Source organism: Schistocerca americana, chromosome 2 (genome assembly GCF_021461395.2).
Source record: "Schistocerca americana isolate TAMUIC-IGC-003095 chromosome 2, iqSchAmer2.1, whole genome shotgun sequence".
In the NCBI taxonomy this organism is placed as follows: Eukaryota; Metazoa; Arthropoda; class Insecta; order Orthoptera; family Acrididae; genus Schistocerca; species Schistocerca americana.
In genome coordinates this window covers 536,235,502-536,256,096 of record NC_060120.1, presented here as the reverse complement: position 1 = coordinate 536,256,096, position 20,595 = coordinate 536,235,502, and positions in this window count along the sequence as shown.

Below are 20,595 nucleotides of genomic sequence, written 5' to 3'. Positions count from 1 at the left end.
ATTCTACACTTCGCATCCACTAGTCTACGCCACACGTGCATGAATCTACTGTTCTACGGTTCCCATCCACGAGTCTACGCTGCACGTCCACGAGACTAAGCCACGCATCTGCAGCTCTACACATCCGCTAATCGTCGGCCACATCACGAACGACCGGCTCTACCCACTCTACCCACACTACGCGTCTACCGCGCACCGCTGATCCTGAGGACAACGCCTCTGCATGGCAGCTCATCGTAGTCCCTCAGTTCCGACCAGGGTTTTCGGGAGGTTTCCCTTGGTTGTAAGGCGAATGCCAGAACTGTTTACCCCCTCCCATCGATAAAGAGATGATTCGTGTAAAGAATAAATTGAGAAATAAATGCTGTAAGCTTTACCCCTTGTGTTAATTATTTTTGACAGCGTATGTTGAGTAATAAATAATATTATCGATTTACGTTGCTTAAGGCAGGAAGTTTCATCTGATCGCTGAAGTATTCAAAGAAACTGATCAGTAGACATCTGTGGCTAATGTACGAACTACTAGTAAAAAAGTTTGGAAAATCGCTTAAAAAAAAAGATTAAGCTCTAGCGAAAACACTCAATGAATCACTTAGCAAAAAAGACGAAGCTCTAGCAAAAGTGACTGAATAATCACTTAGAAAAAAAAAAAAATGACTGAAAAGCCACTTAGCAAAAAAGACCCAAAAATCAGTTATTCTTTCTAAGTATCCTAAAAGGAGGCACAATTACACCTTCAGCTAGTAACTATTCTTATGTTTTTGTCTGAAGTGAATTAATCATGCCCAGATTTCTCCAGTTCGCCTTTTTTAGTGGTCGAGTTGACTCAGTACTGTACATTGATCTTACTCTCATCCATATGGCTAATGCAACATATTCTCAACAAGGAACTCTCTTTTGACTCGAATTTTACTGTGGAGATATTGAAAGACCGAGATGATAAATGCAGCCATCTACCTGAAGGTTTTGGATAGTGAGATCAATTTTCCTAACAGTAACAGGTTGCAGAAAAAACGAGCGTTCCTTTCGCAGTGGTAGGCCAACTAAATATCATCAAAACTCAAGGCCATTTAAGGAACAATGATTGTCAGAGTGTTAGCTGTGTAAATAATATATTAGGTCATAAGCTTAATACAAGTAGAAGATTTCAGTAAAGTGCCATCTTGTGAGTTTTGAAGCACTTCTATCTGAAAGTCACATGCGTTAAATGTTATGTTCACATTCTGTTTTATTAAACTAACAATTATGGTATAGTCATTGTTTGCAAGACCAAAGATAAAGATTAACAATATTCAGGGTCAAAAATTTGATCTGAGTCATTTGCTTTTCAATCAAATAGCATATATTAGTTTCATTGAAAAAGGATTTCTCTCGCAGCCATATTGTTAAATGTACCGTCTAGTTTCGATCTCGCATCGTGTAGCGTGCGTTGCACACATTTCCATTCAAAATTAAACTTCCACGTAGTTCTGTCCCCCTGCGCCGACACTAACAGATTTCGAAATCTAAATAAGTTTATTACAATTTTTCAGATACCAACAAGACATTACGAACACGAGTGTAGTAGTTGAACATTATCCTTTCACCCGTCTCTTGAAATTCACCCAACAGGTTTTGGCGATAGCAGCATTCTTTCTCTTCCAAAGACTCCCATTCAGTTCCCAGAGAAATTCTACTACGTTTCCACCTGGGCTGCACTAACGTGGTGCACTCCTCGTTTGTTTTTCGATGTCTACTGCCTCGCCTACTCGATAGGGACTCGAGACACAGTGCCAGTACTTTGATAAGGACTCGAGAGACAGTGGCCGTACTCCATAACTGGCTGCTCTAACTTTTTTTCCATGTGTACTCAGTTGACGATTCCTTCCAATAAACGGAAGTTTTCCAGTCGTCTATCCAACCACTGATTTCCCATATTCGTAGTAGTGGCGGACACCGAAAGTTCAAGAACAATCTTTAAGCGGGTACTACTGCGTTCTTTCCGCCTCTTACGAACAGCACCTTCTAAAAATTTCAAACACGAAACTGTGGCAGTCATGAAAATGAACTAACAAACGAAGCCGTAATACATTCCATTACGATCATCTACTGACAATACATTCTTATATACTGCACAACTGTCAGCGAACAACGAGAAAGCAATTCGAATGCTATTTGATAAGTCGGTTTTGTGTATTCAGAACATTAGCAGTTCTATGGTTTTAAATTAGGTTCAGCCCTGGGATATCACTTTCATTTCTGTTGAACGTTCGCCTTTCGATAAACCGCCTTGCATCCTAACAGTGAATTATTCTTCAGTCCAGTAAATGTACACGACAGCGCTTGTGGAAGGAGCCTACCTTCATGAAAAGTTGCTTCTTACAGAAGATAATGAGCATTGCTGACGTCGTCGTCATGGTGACGGATCATTATACGTATATCGAGGATACTGTCAGTATTACAGACACACTCGTCAGTATATTATAGTTCACCATGTAGCGGACACTGGCAAATAAACTGAGCTATGTGGCTCAGAGTTTGACACATTGGGATCGCATTCGGGAAGTCGGTAGTACAAGTCCCTAGCTGTTCATCCACATTTGTTTTCCCGTGGTTTCCGTAAGTAGATGAGGCAAATACTGGGCTGATTCCTATCAGAAGGATGCGGCTGATTTCCTTCTCCAAGCCGAGCCTGTTCTCCTACCTAATGACCTCGTCGTTTGCGCAGTGTTAAACTCTGATCTTCCATCTTATTCTTCACTGCCAAAATTACTAACGTAACCGTGAATGGATTGCGAAAGAACAGAATCTGAGATGTAGTTCAAGATGGTTTCCCGTTAATGTGTAGCAAATGTGGGTGTAGGTGCTTTGTAAGGTCTGGGAGGCAGAGCGCGGACTGGTGGCCACACACAGACTGCGCATCTGTTGCCTCCGGATGGTGCTGGAGACACCAGGGTTAACACCTTGGCGGAAGCCACGTACGAGAGAGAGGCCATCATTCTCACTGCGAAATCCTCAGCTTGCTGCCTCTGCTTCATACGGGGTGATCAGGATAAAACGTCTGGAAAACAGTTCACTCACCTGAAATTGACTACCCAGCCTGCATCACATGCACCGGGAGCAGACGATGCAAACTCTACTGCCTTAAGATGCATGAAGCATTTTCAGGGCCACTTGGTTATACTCTCTAGTCAGTGCCTGATGAGGTACCTTTCACTGTTCTTGTGTTCAGGACACCATAATACGACTCACAAGCTCTCCAGGCAATATATCTGTCACCACGTAAAACAGCACTGTTTGGAGAGATGTAAACGGTGCCGAACAGGTACCATGCACTGAGATGAAGTAGTGGCATTAGGTTGTATGGGAACAGCGCAGTCACGTGGGTGGACGTTGAGACGTGACAAGGTGTTTCAACGTGACCATGATCACAACTTGAATGTAGAAGCTCGATTTGTTAGGATAGCAGCGTGTGGTTGCAGAAAGATCCTAACGAACACGGACTGACAATGAATGTAATCAGTTTCATCTCCAACAGTTATTGCTGTTTTAAGTGAATTTAGGTCCATGTAAATCAGTTTCCGTGTGAGCATTTGGAAGGAAACTGTCTGCATTGAAAATTCCAAGTCGGTTACCTCGAAAAACCCGATTCGTTCAAAGTGAGACATAGGGCTTGCACGCCTTCACTGCTCCATACGTCGGAATGAATGGACAGAATTTGACTGTGAGGCATCCAGTGTCGACCAAAAGTTGCCTCTTTTCAAATAGTATAAGGCACCAACTGCTCTCATAACCCAATGAGTCGTTTAACTGCCAGTGTGTGTTGCTTATAATTCAGGCTGGAAGTGACCTGCAATGGTTTGGCGATATTTTTCGTACCATGACTGGAGTCGACTCATTGAAGTTACAGCGGACACCTCCAGGCAAATGCCGGGATGGTTCCTTTCAAAGGGCACGGCCGACTTCCTTCCCCGTCCTTCCCTAATTCGATGCGACCGATGACCTCGCTGTCTGGTCTCCTTCCCCAAAACAACAACCAACCAACAGCGGACACGAACCATGTGTTTATGTTAACGATCTATCCGTCCCAGAGCTCACCTTTCTTTAATATGTTCGTGACTTGCACGCTGGGGACACTTCCATCTTTCGGCGCAGGTCTCGTACTTAGGAGGTCTCTGGTTCACGTCCCCGTCCAGCCACCTAGATTTAGAGGTTTTTCGTGATTTTGCTGAATGATTTAATGGAGTGCTAAGATGGTTCCTTTGATGACAACAATGGCGGACCCAGGGCTACGAGCATACGCTCCTTCCATGACGAACAGTGAGGGGCACTGACGCATTTCGACTGATCTGCTAAATCGCCTGTTCTTAATCACGTACAATAATTCTGGAGTTGTGACAGCAAGTGACACAGACCAGTCAAAATCCCTGCAGTGTGGTAGCTATTCCTAATCTGCTCATCAGTGACTGACTTCAGCCGCATATTGTACCCATTTATCTACATCTGCATCTTCGTGATTACTCTGCTATTCACAATAAAGTGCCTGGCAGAAGGTTCAATGAACCATCTTCAAGCTGTCTTTCTGCCGCTCCACTCTCTAACGGCCCGAGGGAAAAACGAGCACTTAAATTTTTCTGTGTCAGAGCTGATTTCTCTTCTTTTATCATGATGATCGTTTCTCCCTACGTAGGTGGGTGCCAACAGAATTTTTTCGCGACCAGAGGAAAAAACTGGTGATTGAAATTTCATGAGAAGATCCAGTCGCAACGAAAAACGCCTTTGTTTTAGTGATTACAACTCCAATTCAAGTATCATGTCTGTGGCACTCTTTCCCCTATCTCGCGATAATACAAAACGAGCTACGCTTCTTTGAAATTTTTCGATGTCACCCATCAGTCCCATCTGATGCGGATTCCGCAACGCACAGCAATAGTCCAGAATAGGGCGGACGAGTGTGGTGTATGCAGTCTCTGTGATAGATTTGTTGCACATTCTAACCTTTATGCCAATGAATAGTAGTCTTTGGTTTGCTCTACCCACAACACTATCTATATGATCGTTCCAGCTTGGGTAATTTGTAATTGTAATCCCTAAGTACTTAGTTGAATTTACAGCCTTCTGGTTTGCGTGACTTATCGGGTAATCGAATTTTGCGGATTTCTTTTAGTACTCATGTGAATAACTCCAAACGATTCCTTATTCGGGGTCAATTGCCACTTTTCGCACCACACAGATATCGTATTTAAATCATTTTGCAATTCGTTTTGGTCACCTGACTACTTTACAAGACGACATCACAAAATCTAAGAGGGCTACTCAGATTGTCTCCTATGTCGTTAATATACGGGTAGATCAGGAACAATAGAGGGCCTATAACACTTCCTTAGGGGGTGCCAGATATTACTTCTGTTTTACTCGATGACTTTCCGTCTATTACTACGAACTGTGACCTTTCTGACAGGAAATCACGAATCCAGCCGCACAACTGAGACGATATTCCATACGCACGCATTACGGTTAGAAGACGCTTGTGAGGAATGGTGTCGAAAGTCTTCTGGAAATCCAGAAATATGGAATCACTTTGACATCCCCTGTCGATAGCACTCATTACTTCATGAGTGTAAAGTGCTAGTTGTGTTTCACAAGAACGATGTTTTCTGAATTCGTGCCGATTATGTGTCAATAAATCGTTTTCTCGAAGGTAATTCATAATTTTCGAACATAGTATATGTTCCAAAACCCTACTGCAAATCGACGTTAGTGATATGGGCCTGTAATTCAGCGGATTTCTCCTATTTTTCCTTTACGGGTATTGGTGTGAGTTGGACTATTTTCCACTCTTTGAGTGCGGATCTTTCTACAGGATGTCCAGAAAAGGGCTCCCTGATTTCAAAATTAAATATCTCGAAAACAAAGATCGATAGAGGAATGCAGTAAACGGTATGTTTATTGTGAAAGCTGTAAGAAGTTTATACAGCAGTTTGAAATAATAGTTACAAAAGCTGCTAACAGATGGCGCTGTACGCTGTAGAGCTCATATCAGCATACATATGTGAAATAATCGTATGAAAACAATCTTTGCAAACAATCACATCAAAATGTTTTCAAAATGTTCACCATTGGCACTACAGATGTGGCGCAAACGAAGAATGAAATTCGCCATCACATTTCGTAGTGTCTCAACCGAAGTGGATTCACATGCCACAGAGATCGCCGATTCAAGCTCGTCCAGCGTGGCGGGATGCTTCGGGTAGACCATGTCTTTCACTGTGCCCCACAAAAAAAGTCACAGGGAGTCAAATCCGGCGAATATGGAGGCCAATCCATGCCTGCACCAGTAAATTTATGATATTCCAAAGCAATGACTCGATTCCCGAAGTATTCCTCAAGAAAGCGAAACACTTGTTCGGTCCGATGTGGTCGGGCTCCATCTTGCATAAACCATTCAGTACCTGGTCGATCGTCTAACACTTGCTGTGTGGCGACAAATTGTTCCAAAATTGCAACGTAACGAGCACCAGTGACCGTTTCTCGAAAGAAAAAATGGCCAATAATGCCTCTGCTGCATACTGCAGCCCACACAGTAACTTTAGGAGAATACAGGGGTTTCGCTTCACACCAATATGGCTTTTCGGAACCCCAAAATTGCCAGTTCTGCTTATTCACGTATCCATTCAGGTAGAAGTGTGCTTCATCTGTAAACCAAATGCAGCCAACATCAAATCCTTCACTATCAATCATTGTGAGCATCTGATTATCAAAGGCAACCCTTTGTTGCACAGCTCGTACGGGTATCGCCTGGTGCGTTTGAATTTTGAGTGGAAACATGTGTAGGCTCTTTCTCAGTATTTTCTGCGTGCTGGAACGCTTCAAACTAGTATCAGATGCAATTCTACGAACGGATGACATTGGATTTCGCTGAATAATTCCAGAAACTGTGGCGATATTTTCAGGCGTAACTGCTGTTTGCATCGGGTCCTTTTGGAACATTAAATCGTGCTTGAAAACTTCGCCTTGTTGTCGTAGGACTCTCTTCTAACCTGTGGTACTCTAGCACCAGAAAAACGCGTTGTTCAATGGAGAACATGGTTTTAATCTCTTCCTTTGGTACGCTAACCTCCTTTCACGTTTCAATAGTGGAACTGATCGCTCTGGGCTTCGGATCGCTATTTATACTAGGCATTACGTATGGCGATTACAGCGCTATCTGTTAGCAGCTTTTGTAACTATTATTTCAAACTGCTGTATAAACTTCTTACAGCTTTCACAATAAACATACCGTTTACTGCATTCCTCTATCGATCTTTGTTTTCGAGATATTTAATTTTGAAATCAGGGAGTCCTTTTCTGGACACCCTGTATGAGCGAGTGGTTGAATATAATTGTTAAATATGGAGCTATTGTATCAGCATACTCTGAAAGGAACCTTACTGACATACTAACTGGACCGGAGGCCTTGACCTTATTAAGTGATACCAGTGGACTTTCTTCTTCGCCGAATTGAGACCATTATCAAGGCTCTGGTCGGTGTTACGAGGTATCGAAGTGATGTGTATCATCTTTGACAACATGCTTATACTGTAGTAGTATACAACGACAGACGGATACAAAACTGATCCAGTTAACCTTCGAAATCCAGAATTTGGGACTGTTTGGTTTAGTTTAGTTGTGTCATATCCCGTAGATCATTTTCGCGATTATTTTATCGATGTGATGTGGAACAAGTCAGATTATAGATGTATATATACTCATGAATAGTGCTAATATTAATATTACTGAAACTTTTAGTTGTCCGCAGCTCGTGATCGTGCGGTAGCGTTCTCTCTTCCCATGCCCGGGTTCCCGGGTTCGATTCCCGGCGGGGTCAGGGATTTTCTCTGCCTCGTGATGACTGGGTGTTGTGTGATGTCCTTAGGTTAGTTAGGTTTAAGTAGTTCTAAGTTCTAGAGGACTGATGACCGTAGATGTTAAGTCCCATAATGCTCAGAGCCATTGTTTGAAACTTTTAGTTCTAGACATGCAACTACACTTAGAGGTGCATTTCTTTTTTTTTATCAGTTCTGAAACAGAAACTAGTCCATGGAGTAGAAGGAGTTGTCCAAAAGAAATGATTTTAATCTAGATTTAAAACTTGATCTGCTACCTGCCAGAAACTTTATGTTGTTTGGCAAATGATGAGATGGATTATTTATGACGAATTTCGTTAGCGAATGAATGTACTCTGATGGTGCAGTTAAATACCTAACTCTTTGAATAGGTGCCTACATGACGTCCTTGGGTGAACACCACTAATTATTCTCATTGCTCTCTTTTGTACAATCAATACTTTACGTATAAGTGGTGAGTTACCCCAGAAAACTATTCTATAAGACATTATTGAGTGGAAATATGCAAAGTACATAAGGAGACACATCTGTTTATTACCAAGACTAGCGATTATACGAAGAGCGAAAGAAGCTGAACTTCATTATTGAGAAGCTCAGTAATATGCTTCTTCTTCCAGTTCAAGTTGTCATCAATGTGTTTGGAGAAATTTACCGTGTTAACTGAGCACTGTTCATACGCTACATCAGTTGTCGGTATGACTCTATTCGGTGTACAGAACTGGATATGGTGAGGTTTTTCATAATTAAGAGATAGTCCATTTTCTGAGAACCACTGACTAATTCTTTGAAAGACATCCTTAACAATATATTCAGCTGCTTTTTCTGGAATGAGATAACACTCGTGTCATCTGCAAGAAGTACTCGTTCTGCTTGCTGAATGATAAGTGAGAGGTAAATAAAATGCCATGTGACTAGGGTCTCCCGTCAGGTAGACCGTTCGCTGGGTGCAAGTCTTTCGATTAGACGCAACTTCGGCGACTTGCGCGTCAATGGGAATGAAATGATGATGATTAGGACAACACAACACCCAGTCCCTGATCGGAGAAAATCTCCGACACAGTCGGGAATCGAGCCCGGGCTCCTAGGATTGACATTCTGTCGCGCTGACCACTCATCTACGGGGGGCGGACAGTGAGAGGTCGTTCACATGAATAAGGAACAACAGAGGACCCAAAAGTGAACCCTGCGGGAATCCCTTTGTGATAACTCCCCATTCACTAGAATTTACCACTCTCCCAACATTATTTGTGCTATTCAACACAACGTTTTGCTTTCTGTTCGTTAACTATGGTTCAAACCAGCTACGTGTACAGCCTTCAATTCCATAAAAACTGAGTTTTTCTAAGAGTGTGATATGATCCACACGATCAAACGGCTTGGAAAGATCACGGAAATTCCCAACTGGCGATAATTTGTTATTTAGGACTTGCAGTATTTGATGGGTAAATGTGTAGATAGCATTCTCAGTCGAGTAACCCTTCCAGAATCCGAACTGTGACAAGCTGAGTAAATTATTTTCACTTAAATGTGAAACTAGTCTTGAATAATACCTTTTTCGAATATTTTAGGAAATGAAGTCAGCAGTGAGATTGGTCTATAATTATTTAAGTCTTGTCCCGTTTCTCATGAAGAGGTTTGACAATTGCGTATTTCAGTCTGTCTGAAAAATTCCCTGTGTCAGCGAAGCATTACATATATCACTAAGGAGTCCACTTCTTAAATTAGAACGACACTTCAAAATTCTGTTAGTGACTCCATCAACACCACATGAGCTCTTGTTTTTCAGTGTATTTATAATTCGCTTAATTTCAGTGAGAGATGTTGGTTCTATTCCTAATGGCCTAAAGTCTTGGGAAATGACATTATTAACGTATTTGTTTGCTACTTAACTGAACCCTTTAACCCTTTTTTTGCAGCTACATTTAGAAAGTGATTGTTAAAAATACTTGTAACTTGTGAATTATCACTCACAACGTCATCAGTTAGCTTTATTACTATGGTATGCTGTGCACTGTCAGGCTGCCCCATCTCCCATTTGACAATATTCCATGTAGTTGTAATCGTATTATCCATATTATTAATTTCTGTCAGAACACATAAGCTTCTCAACTTCTGAATGACTTTCCTTATAATATTACAGTGATATTTGTAGTAAGCAAATAACATCGGATCCTGACTTATTCTGGCCTGTCCGTATGTTTCATTCTTCCTCTTACACGATATCTTAATTCCCTTAGTAATCCATGGCTTACTTGACTTTGTAATGGCTTTTTTTGATAACGTTTCAAGAAAGCTACTTCCAAATATTGAGACGGTGGAATAAATTGAATTTGGCATCAGCATCGTTTTCTGTGTATAATTCATCCCATTCTACCTCTCCTAGGCTGCTCTTAAAACTCTGTACCCTGTTTGCATCAATAAGCCTCCCTGCCTTGTATGAACCTGCCTGAAGCATGTAAGGTGCTATATGTGTTATTTCCATTAACTGTGCATCATGATCAGATAGCTCATTAACAACTGGGTACATATTAATTGTTTCTGCCTGAGCCCTTTCTATGAAAATGTTATCGATAAGTGACCTACTATCCTGCTGTACACGAGTTGGAAAATTTACAACTGATACTAGATTCAAACAACGAAACAAAGATTCTAGCTCATTTTTCCTATTCGTATTTTTTAAGAAATCTACATTAAAATCACCACCAACCACTAACGGCCTCTTTTTGTCTAACAGGTAGCTCAATAATGCCTCTAGATTTTTCATAAATAGCTGAAAGTTACCTTGAAGGGATCTGTAGATTGTTACTATTACTATAGAAGTATATTGTAGTAGCAACCCACAAGCCAATGCTTCAAGGATCTGATCTACACAAAAACTATTTGTTTCAATATTTTTGACTTTGTGTCCATTTTTTATATAAGTAGCAACTCATCCTTTTTCCATGTTGACTCTACATGAATAAGATACTAATCTGTATTCCGTTAAATTTAACTTCTCCATCCCTGCGGTTACACGGTTTCAGAGAGACACAAAACACCTATACCTTGAGAGGTGCCTTCGCCACTTTCGAGAACATTTGTCACAATACGGGTTTCATACGGCATTCTCCAACCAATAAGGCGTTGTGGATCTCTCAGTTCTTCACACTGACCGACTGCCTGTGCGGTGACGTATCGCCACTACTTGAAGGTCTTGTTGTATCGCGTTCCTCCAGTCCCTTAGCTGGTCAGTGTCTTCCATGTGCTATAGTAAAATTAAACGAGTGCCGAAACATTCTCATCGACATCTCTTGATTCACCTTACACATAGCAGTAATCGGTGGGTTCTAGTAGAAGACGTCATTCGCTTTACTGCCTGTACAAAGAGCTTCTCTTGATCTGAATATTGATGGCTGTAATTCATATCCAGATATCAGGTGTCTGGTGTAAATTTGCTTTCTTATTCTGTACTCCTCCTCTAGGTAATGAACAAGTGTGGTATCTAGTGTCGATACCACCCCACGGACGTCATAAAGCTAAGTAAATCTTCTGTTTACTGTGTTAACTTATTTGATAATCATTTCCGCTCTCGTCCAACTTTCCTATGACGACAGTTATCGACCACTCTGTAAGCTGCCTCACCTTCATCAGCAAGAGCATTCACAACTGCACCGAATAATAAATAATAGAATACAAATGGAGAAACCGACAATTCTCAAGGCAGTCAATTCAACTAAGTACCTGGGTGTTAAAATTACGAACAACTTCAGTTGGAAAGACCACATAGATAATATTGTGGGGAAGGCGAGCCAAAGGTTGCGTTTCATTGGCAGGACACTTACAAGATGCAACAAGTCCACTAAAGAGACAGCTTACACTACACTCGTTCGTCCTCTGTTAGAATATTGCTGCGCGGTGTGGGATCCTTACCAGGTGGGATTGACGGAGGACATCGAAAGGGTGCAAGAAAGGGCAACTCGTCTTGTATTATCACGTAATAGGGGAGAGAGTGTGGCAGATATGATACGCGAGTTGGGATGGAAGTCATTAAAGCATAGACGTTTTTCGTCGCGGCGAGATCTATTTACGAAATTTCAGTCACCAACTTTCTCTTCCGAATGCGAAAATATTTTTTTGAGCCCAACCTACATAGGTAGGAATGATCGTCAAAATAAAATAAGATAAATCAGAGCTCGAACAGAAAGGTTTAGGTGTTCGTTTTTCCCGCGCGCTGTTCGGGAGTGGAATGGTAGAGAGATAGTATGATTGTGGTTCGATGAACCGTCTGCCAAGCACTTAAATGTGAATTGCAGAGTAATCATGTAGATGTAGATCCTGGAGGATCAATTTGGATTGCAGAGAAATGTAGGAACCCTCGAGGCAGTACTGACCCTCCGATTTTTCTTATAAGATTGGTAAAGAAACGCAAATCGTACATTTATGACTAAGAGAAAATGACTACAGGAATACACAATTGGAGTGTTAGAAACGATGAGAAAGCAAGGTAAAACACGGGGTGCGAAAGGCTACTTACAACTTGCGCAGAAACCAGACGGCAGTTATAAGAGTCGAGGAGCACGAAAGGGATCAGCGGTTGAGAAGGGAGTGAGACAGGTTTGAATACTATCCCCAATGTGAATCAATCTGTACACTGAACAAGGAGCAAATGAAACCAGAGATAAATCTGGAGAAGGAATTAAGTTCTGGAGGAAGAAATAAAGCTTTGAGGTTTATCAACGACTTTGTACAGGGTAGGGCAGATAAAAGTGGCCGGAAACGGAGTTCCGAGGTACAAAGAAATACAACAGAGAGAAAGAACTACAGTACTGTCCTGACTATGGCAGATGTTGAAAGGGACCACCACTCATATCTGGACTCTTTCGGACCCTGGAAAGCAAGTCGCTGAAGGCGAATCAAAGCTGTGCAGCTGGAATTGCTGCACTCACATCCGAAATGTTGAGCTGCAATTGGTGAAGACTATGAGGGCTGTTGCCATACATCTTAGACTTGAGGGCTCCCCATCCAAAGTAATCGCACACTGACAGTTCAGATGATCTGGTAGGGCAGCTAGGGCTCCGTACAGAGTGACCTCTGCTAACAGGGCGAAGGTTGTGTAAATGTGCCCCAAGTGATGGGATGTGGTTATACGCACACAGAGACATACAATCGCATCCACTCGTCCGGACCGCTTTTATTTGCCCCACCCTGTAGCTCCGTCACAGACAGCAATGATCTCGTAACAGCAGTTGAATGGGCTGGACACTGTCTTGAAGCAGGATAAAAGATGAATGTCAACAAAAGCTTAGCAAGGGTAACGGAATGCAGTCGAATTAAATCAACCGACAGCGAGGGAAATCGATTAGGAAACGAGACACTAAAATTAATAGATGAGGTTTGCTATTTGGGCAGTAAAATAACTGATGAATATCGACTTGCTACGAAGTTTTTCTGAATGTATTTGTCTGAGGATCTGAGGTGTAGATCCGTATGAATGTCAAACGTGGACGATAAACAGTTCAGGTCAGAAGAGAATAGATACTTTTAAAATATCGTGCTACCGAAGAATGCTGGAGATAAGGTGGACAGATTATGTAACTAACGAGGACGTGTTGAATAGAACTGCAGAGAAAAGAAAGTCGTGGCACAACTTGACTAAAAGAAGGGATCGGTTGATAAATGGCTCTGAGCACTATGGGACTTAACATCAGTGGTCATCAGTCACCTAGAACTTAGAACTACTTAAACCTAACTAACCTAAGGACATCACACACATCCATGCTCGAGGCAGGATTTGAACCTGCGACCGTAGAGGTCACGCGGGTCCAAGGATCGGTTGATAGGGCACTTATTGAGACAACAAGGGATCACTAGTTTACTATTGGAGGGAAGTGGTGAGATGGGTGGGGGGGGGGGGGGGGTGATTGTAGAGGGAGATCAAGAGATAAATAGAGTAAGCCGGTTCAAAAGCTGGCGGTAGTTGTTCGTAAATTAACAGACTTGCACAGAGTAGAGTAACAATGAGAGCTGCAACAAACGAGTCTTCACACTGAAGACCGCAACAACAAGACTAACCAAATCTGGTGTATAGTTCTTACGTAAATACACTGACGAACCGAAACACGGCCACTACCCATGGCAAGATTGAATGCCAGCATTTGGTAACGTTCTGGACACGTGACGCAGTAACGAATGTATATGAGCTGGGCAGGGACGAATGGGAAGCCATTATAGCGACGATACGGGCAACGAATGCAGAACTCCATTGACACAAACGAGTTTGACAATGAGCGAATTGTTGTGGTACGTCTAGAATGGTCGGCTGTTAGCGCGCTGCTTACGAGAACACTTAGGAAAGTGGTTGAATTGCCATGAAATCACGCATAATCGACAACACGTTGGACCTTAGTGGCTCATCACAGACTGAGGGAGTCCGGAGGACTGCCCGCCCTGTAAAGCAGGACAAGCGGCCACTGTGGCAGGCCTGGCGACAGAGCACAGTGCTGGTGCAGGCACCAGTGTCTCGGAGCAGATCGCTCAGCGCACAGTGTTGAAAACTGCGTTCTTCTGCAGACTTCCAGTAACGTGGATCGACTGCATCTCTCTTTGGGCTCTGTATAGTGCAGTACCTCTCGCCGACATAAGCCGAAAATTCAACGGCATTAACACATGACAGCTTTTTATTGGGTCGCCACCAGAATTCGTCTGGAAAAATTTTTACTCTAAGTTATTGACAATTTAAAAAAAAGACAAAATCGAAAACATTTACATATATTCAGAGGATAGTTTATTACATTGGCCTATGTGATCGATGAATCGTCACGCAACCAGATGCAGAAAGTCAATGAACATAAATATTATTATTTTATTCATCCCAATAAAAAGAAAACTAAACCACAATATAATTTAAAGCTACAATATTATATTAATTACAGAGAATTTCACAGAGTCGAATGTTTAGTACCGAAAAGGGCATGCCCTCTCGCTGCAAACAAGGCTTCCTTATCATATTGTTAGCTCAGATTACATGCAAACCAACAAGTGTTCAGAGAATGTTTTGCAACAGATTGCAGGCATAGTACAGCGGCCACTGTTATACGCTGCAGAAACAGTCAGTCTGGTTGCAGGGATGTACTCATCATTTATTTACGAATGATACGTTTCGCCTGATTGAGGCATCTTCAGACTGGCCTACATACATTACAAATCTGTAAAATGTAAACTCTTACGGTCGAAAATGTCACAGTTAGGGTAACTCGGGGCAGAACGGGATAGCGGGGCACAATGGGATATTGCACATTACTAGACTGGACAGTGCTGCAACCTGTTGCATGGGCATGTAACTATTTCTCCGAACGTAAGGGAAGTCAGGGAAGCCATTTTGATTTAGTTTGAAGTGCGAGATCTAAGTTAATTGTCGTCCGTCACGTTACCGCTTAAAGGATTTGTTACGAGGCTTCCTACACTGAATATTCGCAAGCCAAAAAATACTTCTGGTGCTCGAGCAATGGGATTCAACGAAGTGGCGGTTTCACAGTTTAGTACTCTTCTCAATAATGTTATTCATAAGTACAAGCTGACTGCTGACAACATATTCAACTGCGATGAAAGTGGCTTCACCGTTAATCCTATAAGTCAGTCGAAAATAATAGCACTTAAGGGAAAAAGGCAAGTAGGAGCGGTAACATCTTCAGAACGTGGAGAAACCGTTACAGCAGTCAATCTGCATGTATGCATCTGGGTAATACATGCCGCCCACGCTTATCTTTCCAAGGAAGTAGAAGAAACAAGAATTTTAGCTTGGATTGCCTACTGGTCTGAAGTTCACCCCTCGGGGTGGATCACTAGCGAATTATTTCTAGTATGGTTTAGAAAGTTTGTGAGATTTTCTAAGGCCACAAAAGAATCACCTGTGCTTCTAAATTTTTCTGAACATTCAACTCACACTAAAAACCAGGAGCTGCTTGACATGGCTAGAGACAATGGTGTAGTCCTCCTTTGTTTACCGCCACACACTTCACATAAATTACAACCCCTGGACGTAACGTTTTTCAAGCCCCTGAGTTGAAGAGATAAAAAAATGGCTACGGAGTTGTCACTCTTTTCCAAATATAATCGCTATTTGGGGCCGCGTTTTTACGTGCTGCAACGATGTCGACGGCTATAAATGACATTAAAAGAACTGGAATATGGCCGTCTGACCTGAATGTGTTTTCAGACGCAGACTGCCTCCCATCAGTGCCAACAGATATTGACTTCGAAAACTGCGAAAGTCCGACTACAAACTCTACAGATGGACAATCTAACACATTGATTACAGGGTCTCCAGTGTCTACTGAACCTGCCACTAATAGTCCTACGACTAAGACTGACCAAGACTCAATAATTGACCCCAGCCTGGACGTTCATGGATGCCAGACTCTCCCAACCAGCTATGTTCGCCGAACAACTCACCTTTCCGGATATCGCCCGAGACTGTCATTACAAACCCACTAATCTGTCAAAATACTCGGCGGAATACAAGACGAAAAGGAAAAAACCGTCGTATTAACGGATTCTCCTAATAAGAAGGAACTGCAGAATGCTGTCGCACGTAAAGTAGGCCTACAGAAAGCAGGAGGATGCACAAATATGAACAATGTCAGAACAGAGACGTCAGGTGCAATGCAACTTTAGGCAAAAATATCAAACTGTACACCCAAGAAAACCAAAACAGAGGACATCGAAGACCTTAGGAAAAATAAAAGGGAGAAGATGATGGAGAAGAGAGAATCAGAGAGAGAGGATGCTGAGTGTCTCTACTGTGGGGACTTCTACTCCGTTTCTAATGAGGGCTGGGTCGCATGCCAGGGTTTTTCAAGTGGGCACACAATTCATGTGCTGGCATAGACAGTGAAGATGAAGAGGAAATACTGATTTGTGACTATTGTCGAAACGACTAGTAGTTAGTGGTTTGGTGGTTTTTAAGCACTGTACATTTTTCAGAATGACATTAGAATATTTTCGCTTACTTAACACATGAAACTGTTTGTATACGATGTATTGTCTAGTGTAAATATGTATTGTTAATACTATGCTTCAATTATGTAATATTTAACACTGGCAACTCAGGGCGTATTTAGTTTACGTTGAAGTCAGAGAGATTGTTTTGTCGTGCCGCTGGGCGCGGGAGCGCGCCAGCAGGTGGTAGTAGCAGTGACGCCGTGCTCGGAGTAAGATGTACAGGCGAGTGCTGCTAGTCATAGCCGTGTTACATCTAACGGCTAGTGTGTGGATCTAAGTACGACGGGAAAGTAATGGTCGGCATATCTGGAAGCATTGCCGGGCAAGTTATTATGGATTAATGGGCACAGTGCTGAAGAAACGAGGACTATGGGCCCAAGACGCAAAAGTAAAAGTCCGCTGCCATATTGTGTCGCTGCCTTGGACTTCCGTCGATCCACCGACAACGAGGGAAGTAAGATCTACGTAATTTTCGTAGGATAAAATTGTAGAAGGCTTGCCAGTGACTGTGCTTTTCTCTGAAGTTGAACAGCTAATAACAAGCACTTTATAATCGAAGTGTTGCAGTTACATTCCACCCGACAATAACACCAAGTAGCTTCCTTCCGATCCTTACCCTGTTGAACCGAGTGTGTCACGCCATTATCAAGAGAAAATATGTTAATTATCAAATTATTTGCATAGACAGTGAAGAGTAAATTTCAGACTGGTTATCGTAGTTAATTGTTGCACTTAATAAGATTACGCCAACCGTAGTAACTTAATAATAGACTGAAGTAATAAATTTGATTATTAAAATTTATTTCAATGCATATTCAGCTGAAGTTAGTTCAAGGATATTTCATGAAACTATAAAGCTTATTCCACCTGACAATCCCCCAATTAATGAATTATTATCATTCAAAACATAGTTAATCAACTATTGGCAATATATTTCACTATCAGTAGATTAAACTGTGCAAAGTACCTAATTTTAAAGACAGAATGGCAGTCCAATATTCAAAATCGCGATAGATAATTATCTGTGTTGTCAGCATTGCACTTAGCTGACGAATTATGAACAAAATAACTATCAAAATACTTATTGAAAGTTAACCATTAATGTTTAAGTGTAGTTAGATTGTTTTATATGACTGCTGAGCCTGACACAGCAGTTACATAAAAGTTCCCGTTCCACTTGCTGCAATGCTAACAGGTAAACTTTATTTTTGACACAATTATTCACGTACATAACAGTACTGTCGCGCACCAGTTGAGCTGGCGACCGATTTTTTAATTGCTTTTACAACTTAATCATTTCTTTCTGCAAAATTTCCACTGGCAAAATTTATATCCAAATTATTTCCATTATTTCATTTACCGATCGTTATTGAATGAAATTACTCATTCAATAACAATCAAGGTATAACTCTCCTGTTTCCCGCGGAATAATCATTATTTACTACGGATTCGGATGCCTTATCCAGACGCGGGTCAAAATTCATAATTCACAGTCATTGTCAACTAGTAATTTCGCAAATCCCTGGAAGCTCGGTGGTGTGATAGGGTCAGTAAAGTGAAGCGAAAAGTAGTCAATGATTTCTGGTCAGATGAGTATAGGGTAATATCAACAGCAGCAGAAAATAGTCCAACCAAAAAATGGTTCAAATGGCTCTGAGTACAATGGGACTCAACATCTATGGTCATCAGTCCCCTAGAACTTAGAACTACTTGCACCTAACTAACCTAAGGACATCACACAACACCCAGTCATCACGAGGCAGAGAAAATATAGTCCAACAGGAGTAGGATTCCTTATGAATATTAAGGTAGGGAAGAGAGTGTGTTTCTGTGAACAGTTCAGTGACAGGGTTGTTCTTATCAGAATCGACAGCAAACCAACACCGACAACAGTTCAGGTATACATGCCGACGTCGCAAGGTGAAGATGAAAGAGATAGAGAAAGTGTATGTGGAAATTGAAAAGGTAATACAGTATGTAAAGGGGGATTAAAACCTAATAGTCATGGGCGACTGGAATACAGTTGTAGGGCAAGAAGAAGAAGAAAAGGTTACAGAAGAATGTGGGCTTGGGACAAGGAATGAGAGACAAGAAAGACAAATTGAGTTCTGTAACAAGTTTCAGCCAGTAATAGCGAATACTCTGTTCAAGAATCACAACAGGAGGAGGTATACTTGGAAAAGGCCGGGTGATACGGGATGATTTCAGTTAGATTACATCATGGTCAGCCAGAGATTCCGAAAACAGAGCAGCGCGGGACAGACATGCTGTCTAGGGCACGGGCACCTTGCCACGGTTTGCGCGGCTTCCCCCGTCGGAGGTACGAGTCCTACCTGGGACAGGGCAGTGTGCGTTGTCCTTAGTGTAGGTTAGTTTAAGTTAGATTAAGTAGTGTAAGCCTAGGGACCGATGACCTTAGCAGTTTGGTCCCATAGCAACATACCACAAAATTCCAATTTTCCTAAGTCAGATACTGGATGGTAAGGTGAACACAGGAGCAGATATAAACCAAGATCACACTATAGTAGTGATGAAGAGTAGGCTGAACGTTAAGGCATTAGTCAGGAAGAATCAATACGCAAAGAAGAGGGATAAGGAAGTACTAAGGAATGACGAGATAAGCTTCAAGTTGTCTAAGGCTATAGATACAGCAACGTGGAATAGCTCAGTTTGCAGTACAGTTGAAGAGGAATGGACACCTCAAAAAAGGACCATAACAGAAGTTGGGAGGGAAAACGTAGGTACAAGTAAGGTAACTGCGGAGAAACCATGGGTAACAAAAGATATACTTCAATTGAACGATGAAAGGAGGAAGTACAAAAATGCTCCAGGAAGCTCAGGCATAGACAAATAAAAGTCGCCGAGGAATGAAATAAATAGGAAGTGCAAGGAAGTTAAGACGAAATGGCTGCAGGAAAAATATGAAGACATCGAAAAAGAAATGATTGTCGGAAGGTCACACTCAGCATTCAGGAAAGCCGAAACAACCTTCGGTGACATTAAAAGCAATGGTGATAACATTAAGACTGCAGCGGAAATTCCACTGTTAAATGCGGAGGAGAGAGTGGATAGGTGGAAAGAATACAGTGAAGGCCTCTATGAGGAGGGAGATTTGTCTGATATGACAAACGAAGAAACAAGAGTCAATTTAGAAGAGGTAGGGGCTCCAGTATTAGAATCAGAATTTAAAAGAGCTTTGGTGTACTTAAGATCAAATAAGGCAGAGACGTAGATAACATTCCATCAGAATTTCTAAAATCGTTGGGGGAAGTGGCAACGACTATTCACGTTACTTATAGAATGTATGAGTTTGGCGACATACCATCTGATTTTCGGAAAAGCATCATCCATACAATTCCGAAGACGGCAAGTGCTGATAAGTGTGAGAATTATCGCACAATCAGCTTAACAGCTCATGCATGCAAGTTGCTTACAAGAATGATATACAGGAGAATGGAAAAGAAAATTGAGGATGCGCTGGACGACGATCTGTTTGGCTTTAGGAAAAGTAAACGCACAAGAGGGGAATTCTGACGTTGCGGTTCAGACTAAAGAAAAATCAAGACACGTTCATAGGATTTGTCGACCTGGAAAAAGCATTAGACAACGTAAAATTGTGGGAGATGTTCGAAATTCTGAAAAACGTTGTGGTAAGCTATAGGGAGAGACGGGTCATACACAATATGTACAACTGCCAAGACGGAATAATAAGAGTGGAGGACCAAGAACCAAGTTCTCATGTTATAAAGGG